The sequence below is a fragment of the Physeter macrocephalus genome, chromosome 18 (genome assembly GCF_002837175.3).
Source record: "Physeter macrocephalus isolate SW-GA chromosome 18, ASM283717v5, whole genome shotgun sequence".
Lineage (NCBI taxonomy): Eukaryota > Metazoa > Chordata > Mammalia > Artiodactyla > Physeteridae > Physeter > Physeter macrocephalus.
Window position 1 is genome coordinate 33,873,055 of NC_041231.1, and position 22,714 is coordinate 33,895,768.

The window sequence follows — 22,714 nt, forward strand, 5'->3', positions numbered from 1 at the left end:
GGTGATCTTTCATTTCTGTAAATATTTAGTCTACTTATTCATTAAGTGGAAACTGAACAAGGACAAACTTGTATCATTTTTCTTTATTTAAACTTTATTTAAAGTTAAATATATACATGTTTCTATGCTTCGGGGAAATTTTTGCTCACTAGAAAGTCGTTGAAAATTCTGGGGACTCGAAAGCCTCTTCACGTGTTTGTCATATCCAAAACAAAAGGATACATTTTAAATGATGTATTAATTCCTTAATTGACTATCAAATTCTCATGAAGCAGAAGAGTACATAGTCACCCTCTTTTTTTTTTTTTTTTTTTTTCTTTTTTTTGCGGTACGCGGGCCTCTCACTGCTGTGGCCTCTCCCATTGAGGAGCACAGGAGCACAGGCTCCGGACGCGCAGGCTCAGCGGCCATGGCTCACGGGCCCAGCCGCTCCGCGGCATGTGGGATCCTCCCGGACTGGGGCACGAACCCGTGTCCCCTGCATCGGCAGGCGGACTCTCAACCACTGCGCCACCAGGGAAGCCCCACCCTCTTTTTATATTATCATTTTTATTTTATATTTGAATGTTCAGTTTAATTAGCAGAATATCACAAAAGATAAAAAAATAAACACCTTGTTCACATGCACTACTTCCATTTTCTATGTATTTTTTAATGGTAATTGGCAAAATTTTAGACTTCATAAAATACTTTATCTGCAAAATAATCAATATAGGGCACTTTTACCTTTGGGATGTTACATAGCAGTGTCTTAAATATTTTTTCCTTCTCTTATTTGAGATATAATTGACATATCACACTGACTGCATTTAAGGTGTACAGCATGATTTGACCGACATATATCATGAAATACCACAGTAACTTTAGTGAACATTCATCATCTCATATAGATACAAAATAAAAGAAAAAGAAAAAAACTGTTTTTTCCTTGTGATAAGAACTCTTAGGATTTCCTCTTTTAACATCTTTTATATATAACATACAACAGTGTTAATTATATTTATCATGTTATACATTACATCTGTAGTCCTCATTTATCTTATAACTGGAAGTTTGTACCTTTTGACCACCTTCCTGCAATTCCTCCTTCCCCCAGCTCTTCACCTCTGGTAATGTCAATCTGATCTCTTTTCCTATGAGTTTGTTTGTCTTTTGAAGTATAGTTGACCTACAGCACTATGTTAGCTCCTGCTACACAACATAGTGACCTGGCATTTCTATGCATTACAAAATGATCACTGTGATAAGTCTAGTTACCATCTCTCACCATACAAAGATGTTACACTGTAATTGACTGTATTTCCCAGGCTGTACATTTCATTCCTGTGACTCATTTATGTTGTAACTGGAATTTTGTACGTCTTAGCTTCCCTCACCTATTTCACTCATTCCCCAGCCTCCCTCCCCTTTGGTAGTCCCCCTCTTTTTAATCTTCCTATTTCAAAACATGAATACATGTAAGAGGAAAATGAAGGTCAAAAACTCTGGAAATATAGGCTTTTTAAAAATGTCTCTCAAATTAAGTTTGACCTTTTGCTCACAAATAATCATGCCTGGAAGGGCTGTAGAGTAAGAATAGGTGTGTGTTAAGTATGTACGTACTTAGAAAAGTGCCAGGGATGTTCCTAAATGTTTTCTTCAATTATCTGTGGAACTCCTTGGACCATGTTTTAGTAAATGGTTTTAATTTTCTTTGAGGGATTATCATAATTGAAAAGGTCACAGGAATCAGCTCCATTACTGATGCATTTGTACTTGCCAAGGCTCAGTCATGGGGAATCTCTCTGGTTTTCACATTCAATACTTTTCTTTTTGCTTTGTTGTTTGATAAAGGAGAAGAAAGCGTTGGCATGAAGAGGAAGTGAATTTGGTACCAACTCTTTTGTTGTTGTTGTTCCTGCAGCTCTGATCTTTGCCTTTCTTAAGCCTTGTCATCTGTCAGGCAAAGTAAGAGTACTACTACATTAAGGGTTTTAAAAATGAATCTATCATTTCATACTTTCAGAAAACACATTCAAGTAATCTTTAAAGTACCATTCTGTGTAGGCGATAGCTTCAAGGTTCCAGCATAACATACACATATACATAGTGAAATATTTTAACCTTTCATTTCATGCTTCTCAACATTTTACAAAGCATTTTTCTGTTCATTTTAGTTGGTGCTAAAAAACATGACTTCTAAAATTTTCTTAATAGAACTAGTTGAGTGATGTGAAAATTATTTTGTTTCCTCAGTACCAATTTTTATTTCTAATATTAGGGCAGGTTTCTTAAATTAACAGTATAACTGTGGGTTCTTTTCTATTACTAGCCAGGGTAAAATTTTAAATATTTAATATTATTAGGTATTGCCAAGATGTAAAGGACAATATCCATTCTCATATAGTTTATCTTAGTCATCATGGGCTTTATTCTATGCCATTTCATGTCTTAGATATTAGTTCAGGGGGAAAATCTGAGGAACTCATTAAAAAAAGGGCAGGTGTCCAATAAATTTATATTTTTGCTCCTGTATAAATATTTGTATTCTTTTAGCATCTATTCTTCTAAGGGTGTTTCCAAAGCCCAGTATTTTTTAAAAATAATAGTGGATAATGGTATGTAAGAGCAGGATCTTAGGCATCAGGGAATAATAAAAACCTGGAAAAGTTTGAACTAAGTAGCACTCTCGTGCAATTTCCAAATTCTGGGGCTATTTAGCACTTCCTGGTGTGGCATAGAGCTTGGGAACCTTGGGAAGCCAGCCTCACTCTGGTCATCTATAAAATAGGAATTAAAGTTTCTATTTTATTGGATGTTAAGAGGGTGAAACGAGATAGTTTATAGGAAGACACTTATTCCAGTATCTCCCTCCTGATGTTTAAACATGAAGTGATATTGAATACATGTTTATGTTACTGGGATGTGAGCTAAGAGTTGAGTAGGAGCCCTTTTGTATGTTTCAGTTGAACCTGTGTGCCAATCACAGTGACCTACAATGAATACAAGCATAGGTGATTCCACACTGGGTTAGGTCATGTAGAACATAGTTGGTGTCATCAGACTGAACAACAAAAACAACAAAAACCTGTTGATATTCAATATATTTGTAAGGATGAGGAGAAAGAGTCTTGTACTCTGGTAAGCTTGTTTTATGCATACTGTTTAACTCATCAATTCCTGGCACCTTTATATAAAGAGACATGTTCAGGGATTTTTAAGAGTAAAAAACTGATATTTTGGTCAGCCTGGGAATAATTAAATAAACTAGGTATACCCAAAGTATGGAATGGTGGTAGGTAAAAAGTATAAGGTATGTTTCTGACATGGGAATGTCTTTGAAACATATTGTTAATTAAACACAGAAGTTTGCAAAACCTTTGCAAAACCTCTTGATCCAACATATGTACAGTACTCTCACCCAAACAACACAAAAGATGTCTGTGTATGCGTATACCTAAATGCATGGAGAAAGGTCTGAAATTGACAATAAAAGTTGCCTCTGTGGAGGGACGTAGATAAGGTAGGAGCAGTAAGGGAGAGTTTTCAAATTTTTCTGTGTTGTTTAAATTTTTTTACAATGAGGATATTTTCATGTATTACTTGTATATATAACTGAGGGAAGAAAGTAAGTAAAGCACTCAATCATTTTGTAAAATTGGTAACATCTAATTGATGGATACATGAGCATCTCCATTTACAAAAAAGGACACCTAGTGATTAAAAAATACATAAGAACCACTTCTTAAGGAAGCAATAAATTACTTACAGCAATAATTACACAGTAACAAATTATACAACCCTAAATTACTCAGTCGTAAACCCATTGTGCCTGGGCCCTTCACCAACCTTTAGTGATCATGAAATGAACTTCAATATTTAACAATGGTTAAGACTGAAGAGGTAAGCAGATGGTAACCTCTACTGGGCGTGAAGTGTAAGTGTAGTGGTGGGCATTGGATTCAAACAAGGAGTTTAAAGAGATACTGGCTTGTTTAATTTGTTCACTCTTCTGTTCATTCTTTTACTCTTTCATTCATTGTTTCCTGAGAAGCCGCTTTGTATCAGGCCCCAAACAAGCTGCTAGAGACACAGACCCAAGTAAGAAACCATCTTTGTCCCCGTGGGCCTCATCCAGTGACAAACATTTAGAAAGTGAATTATAATGTCTTGGAAAAATACCAGTCATTAAAGCATGGAGTCAGTAAGATCAAAGCATATAGAAGGGTGGCATTGACCTGAAAATGAGACAGGAAGGCTTTCTGAATGAAGTAGCCTCCACCTTGGGTTTTAAAATAAGCAAGAAGTACTCTGGCAGACAACAAGCCTGTGTCGGTGGGGAGAGCTGTGTCCGGTAGAGAGCGTGTTTGGGGAATCGCATGCAGACTGGGATTGCTGGAGACAAAATGCAAGACAAAATGTCCTCTCGGTTTTCCAGCAGAAGGAATTCCAGTCTAGCACTACTCTATGAGCTCTGAAGCAAACAAGTGCTAGTGATAGATTGATTTTTTCTTTTTTTAAATAAAGCACTGGGAGGATTGCTGTATTGAGTTTTGCTTTTTGCTTCTACTTATTGTACCTTCCTACTGGAACCAACCTCTTTAAGGAACATAGTATACTCTCTTTAGTCCAAGTAAGGGTGACAGCTTCCTGTTCGTGATGTTTTCCAGGCTTCCCTTAATAAAAGTGTCTTCAGGTTGGGCTGCCATTGCCATTTAAATTGCTTCATTGTAGACTGTCAAGGGTGCTGCTTTCTATGTGAACTTTGAGGTTAAGTACCAGTCTTTATACAATGTTCTCTTCTGGAGTTTCTCAGATATTTGGGAAGGATATACATTCACAAACTCCTTAACAGAGAACTGTCTTGCCAGTTATTTAAAGATCTGAGTATCTGATGTTTTAATTGCTTTGAGAGAGAGGAAGGTGGGGAATGGCCTTTGAAGGTTACTGAATGATTAGGATCTAGACTGGTCTGCTTTTAAGGAAATGGGTGGATTTGAGAAGCTATGTCTTCCTTTTGTTACTGTTCCTGCCTCATTTGGATTTACCAGTTAGAAAGCCAAATTGCTTTAAATATAGTGTCCGTGGGTTTGTATGTGTTTTAGAATCTGTCTTCCATTCCCTCGGTCTACCATCTCAGAAATCAGTGTTATTTACACTTCTCCTGGTGCTCTTGGGTCCCTCAAAGCCCCAGAATAAATTTATACTTGGGAAGGTAGGTATATTAAAATTAAAAATATACTTTATTATATCTATGATAACTGGGTACAGTTATCCTCAAATGTTGCTGAGCCATCGTTATTAAAGCAAGATTTCAAAGAGGGTTTAAAACCTACCAGTTTCCTATAACTAATACATTTGTGTTTCTCCAACAATACATAAAGAAGCAAGCAAGGAAGGTGACACCTGCACAATGGCCAGGGAGTGTAAGCTTAGCTTGGATCTTTGAGATTAAGAAGAGCTATCTCTTCTTCACAGCCTTACAGGTCAATTGGAAAAATCTTAAAAATCAATTCTTTCAGCAGCCAGGAACATCTGAAAGGAAATAAAAACTTATTATGCTGACATGGTTTAACACCAGCTAAGAATCTTAGAAATGAATTTTAAAGTATGAATTCTGGCAACAATACATTTAGCAAAATCTTTTGCTGAAAATGTAGCAATCACAAACTGTCATTTCTTTCTATATTAACCAGTAATCATCAGATATGGGGTATCAAAATAATACTATATGCGTATGGATATATTATATGTAATTCAAAGGAAACTTGAAAGTATTAATTATTCATTAATTATATTAATATGTATAAGCATTTACTTACTCATTATGTTGATCTGTTTAATTCAAAGGAATTCCGTAGGTATTAAGTATTCATTAAAACAATACACAGACACATGTAAGGATAGTTTAACTTTCTAAGACATTAGTTATTCTTTTTGATGTTCATGCGAAATGTATGCAGTCTTCATGGTCAGGTCTAATAGAGGCTTCATTGAATGGGTCTTCATTGGACTCCTACTTTTCTGGTAGGCACTATTGTAGGCCCAGGGAACATGAAAGTGAACCAGACAGACAAGGTTCCAATTTTGTCTGAGCACATAGTCTAGTGGTAGAGGAGACACTGATGACAGATGGCTTACTTTAAAAATGAGTTATTCAAGAAAAAAGATGATTTCCAAAAATTGATAAGGATTATGAAGAAAATAAAGCAAAAGCATGAAAGAACATAAGAGGCTGAGTAGGGAAAGGGCAGTGGAACGGGTGGGTAGGAGGAGGGCAAGGAGGGAGGATGGCTTTAGATAGCATAGTCAGAGAAGGCTCTCCGGAGAGTGAGGCCACCTGAAGGAGCCACCCATGAGAACATCTGGGGAGGAGCTCTCCAGACTGATGGAAGAGCATACCTCAAGGCCCCGAAGTGTCCAAACATTTGGCATGATTAAGGCACAGGGATAACCCTTGTAGCTCTTGGGTAGTTAATAGGCAGAGCTGGGTACCGGAGGAGATCTGAGAGTGGTGAGCAGGAATCAGATCATAAAGGGCCTTTTGGACCAAGGCAAGTTCTTGGAATTTTATTCTAAGTGCATTCAGGAGCCAATGGAGATTTTAAAACTTTTTATCACAAAAATTTCAAACATACACGAAAAATGGAGAAATATAATGACTCCCTATGTACCCATTATCCAGTTTCAGTAATTAGCAACTCACGGCCAATTTTGTTTTATCTGTGCTCTCTCCCCAACGCCATCACATAATTTGAAGTTAGAGGCCTGTCATTTTCTTTGTGAATATTTCACTCTCTCTAAAGCATAGAAACTCTTTTTCAAAACATAGCCACAGTACCATTATCACACCTATAACTTTTCAGTAATTCTTTAGTATCATCAAATATCTAGTCTCAGTTGGGATTTTTAGCAGGGGAGTGTTATTACCTAATTTACAATTTAAAAAAAAAGAGTTCCTACCCTGTTGTATATATCAGAGCTTAGTGGAAGCTGGGAGATCACCTAGGGACTCTTTGTTTGGGTTTGGCATCAGTGTGGCCCAAACAAGAGTGTGATGATGGAGATAGAGAGAACCGACCAGTTTTGGAGGCAGAACCCACTTGTCGATCTTTACTATAATTTTGGCTTAAGACATCGAGTGACTGGGGGAGAATAACAATCGAGATGGAGAAGAGTTGAGGAGAACAGCTGTGGAAGGGGAAATTAAGAATTTCATTTTGACCTTAATTTCACCTCTGAAAATGGAGAACAATTTTTATATCAGCCTTAAAAAGAAAAAGGGAAGATAAATGGTATTATGCATCCACATTTGTAGGTACTTACCTTTAATCCTGCTCTAGGATGTATGTTAAGGGGAATGTGATAACGGAAGAAATAGTTTCTGTTCTTAAAAAACGTATGGGTTTACTTGAAATCTATCCAGGTCCACTCAAAGAAAGCCTTTCACTGAGATTGCTTTGAAAGATAATAAGAAGTCTGAGACACGTGGCTGTCCAGTAACACTGCCTTCCACGAGCCTACCACAAATACAGTGACGTTACTTTCTGAACCTGAAATCGAGACCAAGGATTTGAAAATTGAGAGTGTACTTAGGGACAGCATGCAAGAATATAGGAGATCAGAGCTGGCTTGGGGAAAAAAACTAGAAACCTTAATAACTACGATCCCCGCCATTTTTACCATTAGTTTCCACTCAAAAATTCTCTGCAGACACTGGCCTCTGAATTGGTTTACCATCTGTTATTAACATGTATAAATTAATGTATGATCATTGCTCATTGTTACGTGTTCCAGAAAAAATGTATCCCCTCCTCCTCTTTTTCCTTCCCCTTTCTCTTTGAAGCCTCACCTTGCTTTTGAGACCTTCTTTTTAACTAAAATCAGGCCCACCCAGGATTATCTCCCTAATTTAAATTTGAATGATTAGAAATTTGAATTACATCTGAAAAATCCCTTCACAGCAGCACCTGGATTAGTGTCTAATTGAATAAGTAGGGGTCATTGCCTAGCCATAGTGTCCTCATCTATTTAAAAGGGATAATACTTCTTGTTTGGGGAGTTAAATGAGTTGTAGCTTAGCATAGTACTTGATACATGGTACCTCCTCATTAAGGATTAACTCTTCTATATGGTGGGGTGGGAAAGCCAAATGGTCATCACCTTACGGTGGCAAAGAGGATCGCCAAAACTAGATAGCATGTTGTTGCCTGACAGAAGCTATACACAAAAGAGTCCCATGCATATAAGACGTGAAAATGGTCAGAATTCACCAGTGGTGTTGGAAGTCTGGTTGTTGGTTACCCTTGAGGAGGTGGTCTCTGGAAGGCTCCATGAGGTGGGCTCTGGGGTGCTGATAATATCCCATTTCTTATTCTGAGCGTTGGTTATATGGAAGTGTTCACACTGTAAAAATTCATCGAACTTGTATATGTATACTGATTTTACTTAAAAAAATTTAAATGCAATTAGATGATAGATACCAATATTATGGATAGATAACCTTGTTGTATGTGCCATGTAGGGTGTGTATGTGTGGATGTGTGTGTGTTTTATCATTGCACAGTAGGATAGTAAGTAGAAAAATCCTTCCAAATTACAAATATGGCAGTAGCTCAGAGGAAAGATGGGAGAGGACCTTCATTAGCATATTTGACCCTATCTCATAAAATTATTTCTGGGGAGTTTCTGTGGCTGTATCTAATGAAATTAGAATGGTTATCAAAACATTTTGAGAATCCTTTTGGACAAAAAGGCATTCTTCTCACAAGACTATTAACTCAGGGACCAGAGCAATTGAGTTTCCTTTTATGAGCTGAACTTTTCTTTGCAAGACCAGTAAGTTGTCTCTTTCAAAACACAAATGCAATGAGCTTGCATGCTCATTATCTGTTTGTCTTATGCTACCTGTGTTTTCTTTTTTTATGATCAGACAGAGTCTAGGAAAGCAATTAAAAAAAAAAATCCTGTGTCTGCACCAGAGTAATATGATCTGACACTATTGTCTAAGAAGTATAAATGAGGAATTATAATATCATTTTACAATGATAAAGGTGAACATTTGCATTTCTGGATATTGGCTTGGATACCAATACATATTTTTAGTATATTAAATAAAATGTTATATTTCCCCTTAATATTTGACTGTTGATGATGTCGTTTTATACTTTAAGTCAGCAGTGTCCAATAAGGCTTTCTGCAATGATGGACCTGTTCTATTATCTGTGCTGTCCAGTGTGGCAGCCACTAGTCAACATGTGGCTATACACACTGGAAATGTGCCTCGTGAACTAAGGAAGCACAATATTAATATTATTTTATCTTAATTAATTTAAATTTAAATAGCCACATCTGGCTAGTGGCTGAAGTGTTGGACAATGAGGTTTGAAATCTAAGTAAAATATGGTGTTCGGACCCAGGTTAGTGGCTGATTGTGCTTAATTCTTTTCAAAGAATTTCTCAAGAGTTCATCTACGTACTGTTTTTCTCAGCCTCGTTACTGGTCTTCTGGTGGAAAAGTCCCCTTGTAAAGACATAAGGAGGTCTCAAGGTTCTTAAACATACAGCGAAAACACCTACTTGAGTGCTTTTACCATTTCACCAATTCCTTCATTTCCTTAATCTCCTGGGCACTGTCCTTTCTCTCGCATCACAGGCTATGGCTGTCTTGAGGGTTGTGTTCCCAAGATTCTGGGACAGAGTAAGAAGTCAGTAAGCAGTAAGCAAATAAAGGTCTGCCACATAGTAGGAGTTTGAAAATGAAGAGTTTATATTATTATCGTTGTTATTGCCACTGTGAAGCACAGTCTGGAGTGATATGGTCATCTCTTTGTGGTTTACTGTAAGCCAAGAGGTGTGAAGGATGAATTTATAATATTAGAAACAAATTAAATGATAAAAACAGCAAAAAAAACCCCTAAAAAAAACATCTGACAGCTCTCTCTCGTAACCATCTCCACACTCTTCATAGTTTGTAAAACTTACTTAGTAATTGATTTATAAAACATTTTCCATTTTGTTTAAAAAATGTCAGGAAGAGGAGGCAATAATTAGAGAGGACTAACTAAAGAAAGCAAGAACAGCAGAATACAAGGGTCGGTTCACTATTCCATAGACTTTTTTTTAATTAAAAAAATTTTTTTTTAATTGAAGTATAGTTGATTTACAGTGTTGTGCCAGTCTCTGCTGTACAGCAAAGTGACTCAGTTATACACAGAGACATTCTTTTCCATTATGGTTTATCACAGGATATTGAGTGTAGTTCCCTGTGCTGTACACTAAGACCTTGTTGTTTATCCATTCTAAATGTAATAGTTTGCATGTACTAACCCCAGACTCCCAGTCCTTCCCTCTCCCTCCCCTCCTCCCCAGCCATTCCATGGACTCTTGGAGCTGGAAACCATGTTGGGTGTCAACTCCCTTCATGTGAAGATGAGATAACTTAAGCATAGAGACCAGAACTAGTTGCTATGTAATACTTGTTTTATTCAAGGGTCTTATAAGAATATTTTTGAACTGTGATCTGTAGTTAACCTAATTGGGGATAAATGCTGTATATATTAAAGCAAGACCCCAAGAGTTGTTTAGTTAACCATATTCTTCCTTCTTCCAGGAAATCACTGAACAGAGGCAGGTAAAAAACATATGCCACAAGACTTGCAGACAGGCCTCACATTTCAAGAGAAAATACAGATAATGAAAACATAACACACTTGAATTAAGCTATCTCCCTGGCAAGAGTCAGGAAACTCTCATTCCCTTACTTACCCCGAGTTGGGTAATGAAAATATTATTTCCAGGAGTAGGAGAGTGGGCCTCTGGGGAACCCTGTCTCACTCACAAACAGAGTTAAAGTATTTGAGCTCTGAAACATATGCCAAAAAATACAATAACATATGAAACAGCCAAATATGTTCATTTTTATTAAGAATCTCAGTAAATGTCATTTTCTGGTGCCATTGAAGTTCTGTGAAACTGGTGGGGAGGGTTTGGGGATTCCACTGAATCACGGATGGTTGCAGCTCATTGCTCCAACCCATCTCTTTAATATGTGTTGTGTTATATGGTTCAGTCCGAGAAGAAAGCTTATTTTGGCTTACTTCCTTCACCCGAATGGGAAGAATTTTGATTTGCTACGTATCTCTGAGCTCTTGTACATTTTCTCATCCTCCTAACTGCTAGTTTATTTATTTATTTATTTATCCTTAATATTTATTTATTTATTTATTTATTTGGCTGTGCTGGGTCTTAGTCACCACACGCAGGATCTTTAGTTGCAGCACGCGGGATCTTTTATTGATAGTTGCGGCATGCATGCAGGATCTAGTTCCCCGACCAGAGATCGAACCCGGGCCCCCTGCATTGGGAGCTTGAGGTCTTAACCACTGGACCATTAGGTGAGTCCCTAACTATTAGTTTATTGAGGTTAAGTGCTTTGTTTTGTGGCTGTGTGGAAAGGACTTTTGATTTTTCTTTAAATGAAATCTGATTCAATTACCGCATTAGATAGGTAGATGTTTTTGCCAGAGAAGAGAGAGGCTCACTTTCACATGGAGGGCCAGAACAGTTTTAGACAGGAGGTGAGACGTGAGTGTCCACAGAGGGAAGCTTGCTCGGAAACCAGCACTTGTCAAGGAAAAAGGACTGCAGCGTGATTATTACTTCTCATTCTAGAGACACTCACATACTCCTCTGAGTCCCCTTCCTGACTGTTCCTCCCTCCTCTATATCTAGACTCTGGTGACAACTAACTGTTGCTTTCCCTACTTGCTTCCTTCCAGCCTGGACACTGTCCGTTTCTCATTTTCTCAAAGTACTTCTTACCTGCAGCCACGGAGCATAGCAGACACACTAAAGCTTTAGGCTAGAGGAGGGGGATCACAGAACATAGCAGTAAAACACAGGCAATAATTTTTAATTGAACAGAGGACAGCTCTCTTGTAAAATTCCACTGGTCATTCTTCGACACAGGGCATCTCTCCCAGATGATGTGCCAGGTCGAATTCCCCTGATGCCAGTTGTTAACATCTGCTCCAACCTGTGTCTTCCTACAGTCATCACATCTCCTCTCTGTTGGCGGGCCTCATCCCATGATCCAATATTATGTTTTTTCTTTTTTTTTTTTTTTTTACAAATTTATTCATTCATTCATTTATTTATTTATGGCTGCATTGGGTCTTTGCTGCTGTGCACGGGCTTTCCCTAGTTGCGGTAAGCCAGGGCTATTCTTCGTTGCAGTGCGCGGGCTTCTTACTGCAGTGGCTTCTCTTGTTGCGGAGCGTGGGCTCTGGGTGTGTGGGCTTCAGTAGTTGTGGCTTGCGGACTGTAGAGCGCAGACTCAGTAGTTTTGGCACACGGGCTTGGTTGCTCCGAGGCATGTGGGATCTTCCCAGACCAGGGCTCGAACACGTGTCCCCTGCACTTGCAGGCGGATTGTTAAGCACCGCGCCACCGGGGAAGCCCAGTATTATGTTTTACAAACAGAGGATCCAGCCACCCTGGGTCCCTTCAGCAAGGTAGACTCACAGGAATGTTGAAATGACCATTTTTCCTTTAACATGACTGAATTCCTAAGCAGGGCTTTGTCCTCTACCAGTCCTGTTAATGGAAATACAAAGAAGAAGAAGGTTTTAGTTCGTCTTAGCCCAGAATATGCTGTTTATAGGTCATCTGTCCCCTCCCCCGTCCTACCATTGTTTCAAGTTACAGCTCAGTTTTGTCGATCCCCCAATCACTGTCTTAAAAGAGGACAAATGTTGTGCTCACTTCAGCAGCACATATACTAAAATTGGAATGATACAGGGAGGATTCGCATGGCCCCTGCACAAGGGTGACAAATTCGTGAGTCATTCCATAGTTTTTGAATTGGGAGGTTGGGATTGACATATATATACTACTATGTATAAAACAGATAACTAATGAGAAACTACTCTATAGCACAGGGAACTCTATTCGGTGCTCTCTGATGACCGAATTGGGAAGGAAATCCAAAAAAGGGGGGATATATTTATACATATGGCTGATTCACTTTGCTATGCAGTGGAAACTGACACAGCAGTGTAAAGCAACTCTACTCCAATTAAAAAAATTAATTAAAAGCTAATACTGAATTTTGATGTTGAAAAAAAAAGGACACATTTTGCATTAAAGGCTTATTAATTATTTCTATAGTATTTAACAGAAAAGCCTTTTGGGAGGTAAGCCTGTCTACTACTTCTCTGATGTTCAAAAAAAAAAGGACACATTTTGCATTAAAGGCTTATTAATTATTTCTATAGTATTTAACAGAAAAGCCTTTTGGGAGGTAAGCCTGTCTACTACTTCTACTTATCTCCCTTGGGATATTAAACTCCAACCTTCGAGTGCCGTGTGACATAACAAGCACCAGGCTGCATGCTTTCTTGTGTCTGCCCTTTCTTTCCTCTCTGCCTGGGAGGGCCTCTCCAACTCCCTCCCCGCACCCTCAGTCCTCAGGACATTTCTATCTGGACCATACCTCCTGGTCTTTTAGCCTTCATTTTGAACTTTCTCCCACTCCTTAGGCAAAGACAGACATTCTGTCTGATTTCCGCCAACATTCTTTGCATTAGTTATCAGCTCTCTCATTTTCCGTTCCATTGGCAGTTGCTCCTTTAGATTGTAGATCACTTCAGAGGAGGCGCGTACCTGTCTCTCTTGTTTTCCTAGGATCTGGTGTAAGTCCTCAGTAAGTGTTTGCGTGAAACAGTGAACTAAGGTGGGAGCTTGTAAGAATATCCAGTTTAGTTTGTCAGTATGTAGTTAACCACATCCCTGGATAAAGCATCTTACCAGGTGCCCAGGGGATAAAAGATGAGTAGGGACCTAGGGCTACCATAGCGGAACAGAGTGTGGTCTGTGAATTATTAAAAAGTCAGTATATGATCATTCTTGGAAGGGGGACAGAAGCAAAGTGCAGTGAAAGATCCAGTAATGAAGAAATTATACCTAGTTGTGGAAGAGGACGATTTAACAAGCAGTACTCCTGTATTGATTTGAAATCTGAAAATCCTGGTGACAGATATAAAGAGAAGGCCCAGCCTGCCCTCATGGAGAGTATGGTTAGGGAAGCCATACAATTTGCCTTCCAAAAGAGGAAGTTTGCCAGAACATGGGTAAACTGGAACTTCATGGTTACCCTGATTATAATCTAGTAGGAACATAAATACAAGGAGAGACTTCATGAAGAGAACCTTCAGAAGATCCTTGAAAGATCAGTGAAGACACCTACAAGAGCAGATTATAGGTCTTGAAGGAAAAGGAAGCACACTCTTTATTAAAAAACAAATTTTCTTCAATACTTAGGTTAATTAACCTCTGCATTTACAGAAAAATTGGTCTACTCCTATTGTTTGTCATAGTTTTGTGTAAGGATCAGCTCAGGACAGTTTTACCTTGACCAGTGTGTATATACTGACAGTACATAGTATATGTAGTGGATCTTCAGAATAGGAAGCTTGGATTCTCCTTTCAACTTGATTTTGGGCAAGTTAAACAACCTGTATAGACCTCACTTTTCTATAAGACAGGGATAAAATGAGAAAAAAGTAAATAGCTACTTCACATGGATTTTTTCTTTTTTGGAGGAATAAATGTGTTAAATTTCTTAGCATGGTGCTTAATAGGAACTCTGTAAAGATGAGCTGTTATTGTTAATTTTCTATTTGGTATAGTTAAAACTTTACATAGGACACGAGGACATACTTCTACAAGTTGATTTAAAAGCTACCAAGCTTGGGCTTCCCTGGTGGCGCAGTGGTTGAGAGTCTGCCTGCCGATGCAGGGGACACGGGTTCGTGCCCCGGTCCGGGAAGATCAACAAAAACAAAAACAAACAAAACAACAAAAAAAAAAAACCAAAAAAGCTACCAAGCTTAACATGTTGTTTTGACAGCCATGCAAACATCAGGAAAAAAGGTGACAAAACACAGGTACAGAACTGTGAGCTCACTGGACTTTGAGAGTGAGGACACTCAGGGGCAGGCCTGGTCAGCTGGGGGTGCTCTGACTTCCACTGAGGGCTGCTGAAGGGGAGAGAAACCAGAGGTTCGCTCCTAGGTAGTGAGATCCAAAGTTTCAGTCATTTCTCAGAGAATTCCCAGTGGCGCTAAGAAAGCAATTTACACCTGTATCTGGGATGGAGACTTAGCAGGGGGCTCTGGAAGAAGCCCCTGGCAGCCTGTAATTATGAAAATAAAAGTCTAATAGTATGAAAGACAGTGATTAGATTAGCAACACTTAAATTCATTGAATAGTGAAAAGAGGGCTGAGCTCGTAGACTCTCAACAAGCTTGTTGCTTAGGAGTCGTGAAGGGAAGTCAACTGTGTGTGTGCAGCTTTTATATTAGTAAATAAAAACTCTCCTGTTAGTACCTCAGGAAAGAAGTGTTTTTATTATGAAACAAAGCACAGATTGATTATGCACTGCATAGATGCCATATAATACAGGGTTAAGAGAACAGACTCTGGTGCGTGACACACTTGAATTTGAGTCCTACTTCTGCTGTTTCCTAGCTGTGTGACTCTCTTAGCTTGGGCGGCTATAATAAAATACTATGGACTGGGTGGCTTAAGTGACAGACATTTATTTCTCACAATTCTGGAGGCTGGGCATCCTAAGATCAGGGTACCTGCATGGTCGCCTTCTGGTGAGGCCTCTCTTCCTGGTTCGCAGACAGCCACCTTCTTGCCGTGTCCTCACATGGCAGAGAGTGAGTGCTCCTGTCTTCTCTTCTTGCGATGAGAGCATGAATCCCATCATGAGGGCACCAGCTGCATGACCTAATCTAACTCTGATTACCTCCTCATGGCCCCACCTCCAAATACCATCCTATTGGGGATTAAGGCTTCAACATATGGATTTGGGGGGATGCAGACATTCCATCCATAGCAGTGACCTTGAGCAAACATTTAAGGTCTTCATACCTAGTCCTCCCCTGCAAAACAAATAATATGAGTACCTCCTCAAATCGGGTATTTTAATAAAGAGCTTGCACAGGGCCTGCCATAGAGCTAGTGCTTAGTAAACATCAGCTCTCCCCATGGAACTCTGCTGTGTAATGCCCGTCTAAGGGGAGCTTGAACCCCGGGAAGAGTGTCTCCCTTCATTTGTAATGAACTGTTTCCTCGAGTGTGGGAAGAGATCCTTTTAGATGAAAAAAAATATATAAACGTGAATGTGTGTTTTAATAGCCAAAGGTTAATTGCAATGTGATTTGGAAATATATATATATATATATATAGTCCCCAGAAAATCCATTATTTTACAAATTTTGTTGATTAGTATTGAGGCTTGAGTAAAAAATGTTGTGTGGAAAAAAAGTTGAGTAAATAATTGGTACACGTGGTACTGAAAAATGGCACAAACTGTACAGGAGGGAAGGTGAATGATTGAAGTTTGGGGAACATGCAAGGGACTGTGGAGGAATAAATTTTCTTTTCTAGGGCTTGTGTTTTGCCCACCCTAGTAAGAGGGACCAGGGCTGTTTTCACAGAAAGAAGATATTGTTTCTCATGTTAGATGAAACTTCAACCAGCTGAGTCACATGTAATCTCAGTTTCGCTCCCTTGATTATCCTCTGAGTATAACTGCTAAACTAGCAGGTTCATTTTTTTCATGCCCGATTTTGTTTTTTGAGCACTTACTGCCTACTGGGTGCTGGGAAAATAGTAATAGGCAAGATAGACAAGGCCTCTGTCCTGATGGAGTGTAAATTTCTGTGTGTGTGTGACTGTGTGTGCATGTGTTTGTGTAGAGATAATAAGAAAACTCATAGAAAAGAAAGTAATTTCACATACCAAGTGCAATGAAAAACCTTAACTAGGGCAGTATGATTGGGAATGGGAAAATGGATGCCCTACTCTAGGTAGGAGAATCTTTGAAGAGGTGACTAAAAAAAAAAAAAATCTATGGTAAGGGTATTCCAGGCTGAGCGAGCATCAAATATCAAGAGTTTGGAATGACAGCGATTGGCCATGTTTTAGTAATAAGAACGGTACAAAAAGAAGTTGCAGAAGTAAGTACGTGGCCAGATCATGAAGGAGCCTTGTAGGCAGTGTGCAGAAGTTTGCATTTTATTCTAAGTACGCATCGAAGCCCGTGGAGAATTTTAAGCTGAGGAGTGATATGATCTTACCTGATACTCTCATAGATGACTGTGGCTGTTGGAAGGAGAGTGGACTGTAGGGGAGCCAGGTGGGAACATGTATGCCTGTTAGGCGACCCAGGCCGGTGATAATGGGGGGCAGTGTTCTGGTTTTCTTTTTATACTGAACCGCTGTTCTCCTGGTGCACTTGTTTTTCTCCCACCCAGAATCTTGGACTATCTACTCTGAAGAGTTCTGTTTGCCGTAAACAAAGCAAAAAAGCTTCAGAAAACAGAACAATCTGTTGATTATAACATGTACTAAGTTAATGGATGAGAAAGGAAGCTAGACGGAGGGGTTACTCAAAGATCCTTTTACAAGATACTTTGTTTTCCATTTAGCATTTGGGACCAGTTGAATTCACAGTTTCATGATTCTCAGGAGCTGTGAGAGTACAATAAGAGTAATGAGGACATTGGCTAAATTCTTTAGGTATTATGGAGCCGTAATATACCACATGTCTTACTGTTAATTCATGTTGCTAGCCCACTCTTTTAATAGCAGCCAGGAGCCGTAATGACACCTGCTGTGAATATATATTAAAACAGTCCACACAAGTTGCTGTAGTGGTTTTGGTAAATTGGGTGTTATTTGGGATCCAGAAGGGATGGCATCTATTGTGGTTTTTCTTTTCTCATACTGCTGTGAAGAAAGTGCCAGCTCTAAGTGCTTAATCCGTGCTTCCTCCGTCTGTGGTCTGGCCTGGAAAATAAATTTTTGGTGCCCCAGTCCCTGGATTTGAGCAAATACTTTTGCCTTGTCCTCCTTTTGGCCAAACCATCAACATAGCATTTGCTACTGAAGTTGTACTTAAATGTGGTGGGAAATGGTTTTTTTATTATTAAAAAAAATCTAACGGATCCAAATTTTTTTTTTCTTTTCCCCCTGAAAGTTAAAAAAAAATTGCATACCATAATAAACTATTATGTATTGTTTGCATTTGTCTTAAAATTTATTTTATATGTCATTTTAAATGAAAGTGGAAGTATACTATGAATGCTATATTGTCAATTAATTTTTTTTTTTTTTTTTTTTTTTTTTTTTTTTTTGTGGTATGTGGGCCTCCCTCTGCTGTGGCCTCTCCCGTTGCGGAGCACAGGCTCCGGACGCGCAGGCTCAGCGGCCATGGCTCACGGGCCCGGGCCCAGCCGCTCCGCGGCATGTGGGATCCCCCCAGACCAGGGCGCGAACCCGGTTCCCCTGCATCGGCAGGCGGACGCGCAACCACTGCGCCACCAGGGAAGCCCAATTAATTTTTTTAATGATATCTCTTGGACATTATGCATGTAATTTGAGGGTGGCATATACAAATGCTTACAAGGGGAGAGCCAGGCAGTGTAAATTAGTGAAGAGTAGTGGGTAGGAAACATGTTCAGGCCAAAGCATATTTTTGCCCAGTTTTGTCAGACCTCTAGTTTTTTGAAAGAAGCTTGACATTTGCATTTTATGTGAAATCCCCCAATTTTTAACTTATGTTTTAAAATTATGCGGGCCCAATTAGGGCGAGAAGCATCCACGTTGTCTCTGATACAGATTTACCTTATTTTTAATCTAATCACCTATTGCTAGACATTTAGGTCTAAAATTCATGTTTATACCACCTATCCTGACTTGTAATTCTTTGCCACTTTCTTGTTGAAATAAGCTTTTGTAGCCAAGGGACCTGATGTCTGTGAGTCACACCAAAGGATTTTCCCTAGGTGCAGGTACAGGGAAACTAAAGTATGAGTAGATAAATTCAGTAACAGTAAGTTCACTGCAATATTTAGAACTTAGATAAGGCAGATTGAGGTTTGGTAGGATCTGGACATTATGCAATTTTTAGAGCCCTCCTTAGCATAAAGCATACAAAATTAAAACCATACAATTAGATACAGGGTCTTGGAGGGGACCTTAAAGCAAGGGACCCTGAAATCTCTGTTTCATTAGCCTCTGGGTGAGGACAGGCTCAGCTCAATATTCTGTATTAACCTAAATGGGAAAAGAATTTGAAAAAGAATGGATATTTGTATGGGTATAAATGAATCACGTTGCTGTATACCTGTAACTAACACGTCACTGTTAATCAACTATATACTCCAATATAAAATAAAAATGAAAAAAAAAAAAGAAAAGAAATGGAGTGATTGGGGAAAAAATAACCTCCAAGGAGAAAGCATAGTTGGTTTTTGGAGATTCACTAAGGGACATGGGGGTATCACTTACACTGACATTTCAACAGAGAAAATGAAAATATTCTGTCACGTGTTCTGGAAGCCCTCTATCTGGTTATATATTTTAAGACGTGTTTCCCCTAAAATTCTGACTACTTTCAAGGTTCCTTACTCTATACAGAGTTTACTGTTTTAATCAGGGAGATGTCAGGAGAAATAGTTCATTTCAGGACTACAGACTGCCTTCTGTTTAACATAAATACATTAACCTTGGATAGAATTTTCTTTCAATTACTGGGGACTCCAAACTCTGGTTATTTACGGTGTCTGCTACACAAACTGATGAAATAGATATTGAATGAAAAATAGGACCATTAAGGAAGAAAAGATTTCAACGTATTAGCTTTCTTATAGTCAGAAGGCTGAGAAACATTAGTATTTGATGATTAAATGTCTGCCAAAAGGATCAAAATGGGCAGAAACCCATCGTTGCCAGAAAAATCTTCAGCAGCCATGAAAACCTAAAAAGAGAAAACCAGATGTAACGGGAAAATTAAATAGTTTGTGCGTGGGCGGGGCGGGGGGTGGGGCACAGATAAGTGGGTAGATAGACCGTAGGTAAAGAAACTAAGCTCCAAGTCATTTCTTTCGGCGTTGGTTAAAATTATAGTAAAATCAGAGATTGCTAGCTACAGTGATGCTTCAGGAAAGTCTTTGAAGAAGCTGTTGGAATGAGTATTTGGAGAAAATAAAGCAATAAAGCCTTGATGGTGTTAGCCCTTACGTTTGTTTATAAGCAGGGCAAGAAAGGAGATTAGTTTACTATACACATTCTCATTAGCATAACGTTAAGATTCAAATCCCAATTCTTGTTCTCACTTAACTGTGGGACCTGGGGCAAGGTCCATGTACTAGGGCTGATAATAATAGTATCTAAAGTTGTAGGGAAGATTTAGTAAGTAAAAATTGTGAAGCTCTTAGAACAGTGCTATATGTGAGAGTGTTGTTTTTGTGGTAATGATTATTGCCATTACTATTGAACACATACTTTGTATCTTGTCATCGAAAAATTGTTTCTTCTGTTAAGAACTTTTCTGTTCTTAAATAGATCAAAATAAATCAAAAGGTTTGTCTTAATTGTGATTTTCAAGCATTTTGCCTCAAAAGTTTGAGGTTATGTGTTTGTTATTAAAGGTGACATTTGTTAAAATGCTTTTAAAGGAGAAAATTGTTCACTTAAAGCTGTAAACTCTGCTTATCATGGGAAGTTGAATTTTCCTCTGAACTCTGTTGTAATGAACACATTACTAATGACCCAGCCTAACCAATCCTGTTATAATTTACTTAACAGTATATAAGACTATAACATTTTTTCCAAGTTAGCAATATTACATGAAAACATTCTTTCTCACATAAAGTGTATTTAAGTAAAATTTAAAATAACTTTCTAAAAGATTTAATATTACTTATAATACACTATCTCGTTCTTTCTTAAACCATAAAATAATTTCCTGTGCAGTGGTTCTTAAGCATTTTGGTCTCAGGACCCTTTATACTTTTAAAAATTATCACAGACCCAAAGGGCTTTTGTTTATATGGTTTTATCCATTGATATTTACTGTAATAGAAATTAAAACCAAGAAATGTTTAAGCTATTAATTCATTTAAAATAACAGTAATAAATCCATTATACATTAATATAACTTTAAAAAACCTCTATTTTTGAAAAAAAATATGAGAATGGCATTGTTTTATAGTTTTGCAAATCTCTTTAATGTTTGATTTAATATGTTAATTAACTACAGTTGTAAAATCTGCCCCAAAGAAAGATTACATGATCCCATGAGAGGTATAAAAGGATACCTAACATATTTCAATGGACTGAAGAGTAATTTTCTTAGGAAGTGACACATAAATCAAGATCTGAACAGGAGCAGGAGGGAGCCAGGCAAAGAGAACAGAGCATAGGAAGACCTTAAACATGGGAGGATTTTGATGTATTTGGATGATGGAAGACAGGCCACTGTTGGATATGTTGAATGAGAGGGCTAGAGGCTCAAGGTGAGGCTGGAGAGAAAAGCTGGGTCCAGTGTCATGCAGGGGTTTTTGGGGTCCCTGTGGACTAATGTGGGTTTAACCCTATGAGGAAGAGGAGCCATCAATGGGATTTAGGAAGGGAATAGTGAGGATGACATGACCCAATTTGCACTTTAAAAAAATATCACTCTAGCTGTTTATAGAGAATAGGTTTTAGTGTTGGGAAGAATGGCTATAGGAAAACAGTTACAAAAACTATTGTAGCAGAATATGCAAGAGACGATACATATTTAGGAAGTTGTATAGGGTGGAAGTGGTGATTGATTGGATAGGGGCGGTGAACTGAAGGAAGGTGATTTATTTTTCTTCAACTCATCCATTTTCATCTAACACACGTTTTTGTTCTTAAATCTAGTTGGGGAAACAAACAAAACAAAACATCAAATTAGACCATGAAGCAGAAATTCTGTGTTTGAGTTAGGAGTTTGGATTTGTTATCACCACCTGGGTAGCAACTTAGGAAGCATGTCATCATTTATCCTCTCAGGATTATGGCATTTTATATTCTGTACCATATTACAGGTGTCACAAAACTGTGGTTTAAAAGAAATTGTTCTAAATTCTACGGCTTCGATACAGCAATTACTTGAACTAGTATTTGTTTAGCAGGCGAAGCTTTTGCACTCCTCCCTCTTTAGGCTGATTTTATATTCTCAGAGCTGGGTATTTGGATAAAATGGAATCTATCCATCACAACAGTAGCCATCCTGAGTGTCCAGATGTTGGGGAGCTCCTGCCAGGAAGGGAAGACAGCTGTTTGGAATGGGAAAGGAGTAGAGGATACTGCAGAATATGTCAAGAGTTTTATCAGGGGAGTGAGATGACAGGTGGTAGCAGAAAAGGGTGAGCAGACACTGGAACATGTCTGGAAAAATCAATTTTGCTTTTGGCTTAGGTAATAGCCTAAGACATTCAAAAATGTTTTGTGCTATGGAACCCTGCATGTGTCTGGATTATCTATCCAACCAGCCTTGTTGAAGTACAAGCCATAGGATTAGTAGGTTGCAAACGTGCTCTGATCAGTGTATTTCAGCCTAGTTCTAGATAGACAGGCAGTACATTGAGTAGTTTTATAAACGGTTTGTGAAAGTTTTTGCTTATGACTGTACTACATTTGGGACATTGCAATGCTGTATCTTACACCCAGTGAGAAAATAGAACCTGACCTAACACTATTAAAAACAACTTTAGACATGTGGAAAAATGCAATAGGTCTTCAGGGTTTTAGCTTTTCATTTAACTGGCATTTTAGTTTTAACTCTTAGGTGTATTAGTATTTGATATTAATCTCTGAATAATAAAGTTAACGAACAAACAGATTT

General features: G+C 38.5%; 1 protein-coding gene, 1 long non-coding RNA gene and 1 other non-coding gene across 26 annotated transcripts in view; all 3 read left to right on the plus strand.

Moving 5' to 3' along the window:
* The window catches only part of FHIT (fragile histidine triad diadenosine triphosphatase), a 1,537,641-nt gene that overhangs the window by 1,006,894 nt on the left and 508,033 nt on the right, over positions 1–22,714 (plus strand). The gene's annotated exons all lie outside the window — the stretch shown is intronic.
* Positions 1–22,714, plus strand: part of LOC129391544 (uncharacterized) — a 352,982-nt gene that overhangs the window by 312,339 nt on the left and 17,929 nt on the right. The window lies entirely within an intron of this gene.
* On the plus strand, positions 12,737–12,839 carry LOC112064990 (U6 spliceosomal RNA). The gene has a single exon (XR_002891778.1). It is a non-coding gene; the product is annotated as a U6 spliceosomal RNA (small nuclear RNA).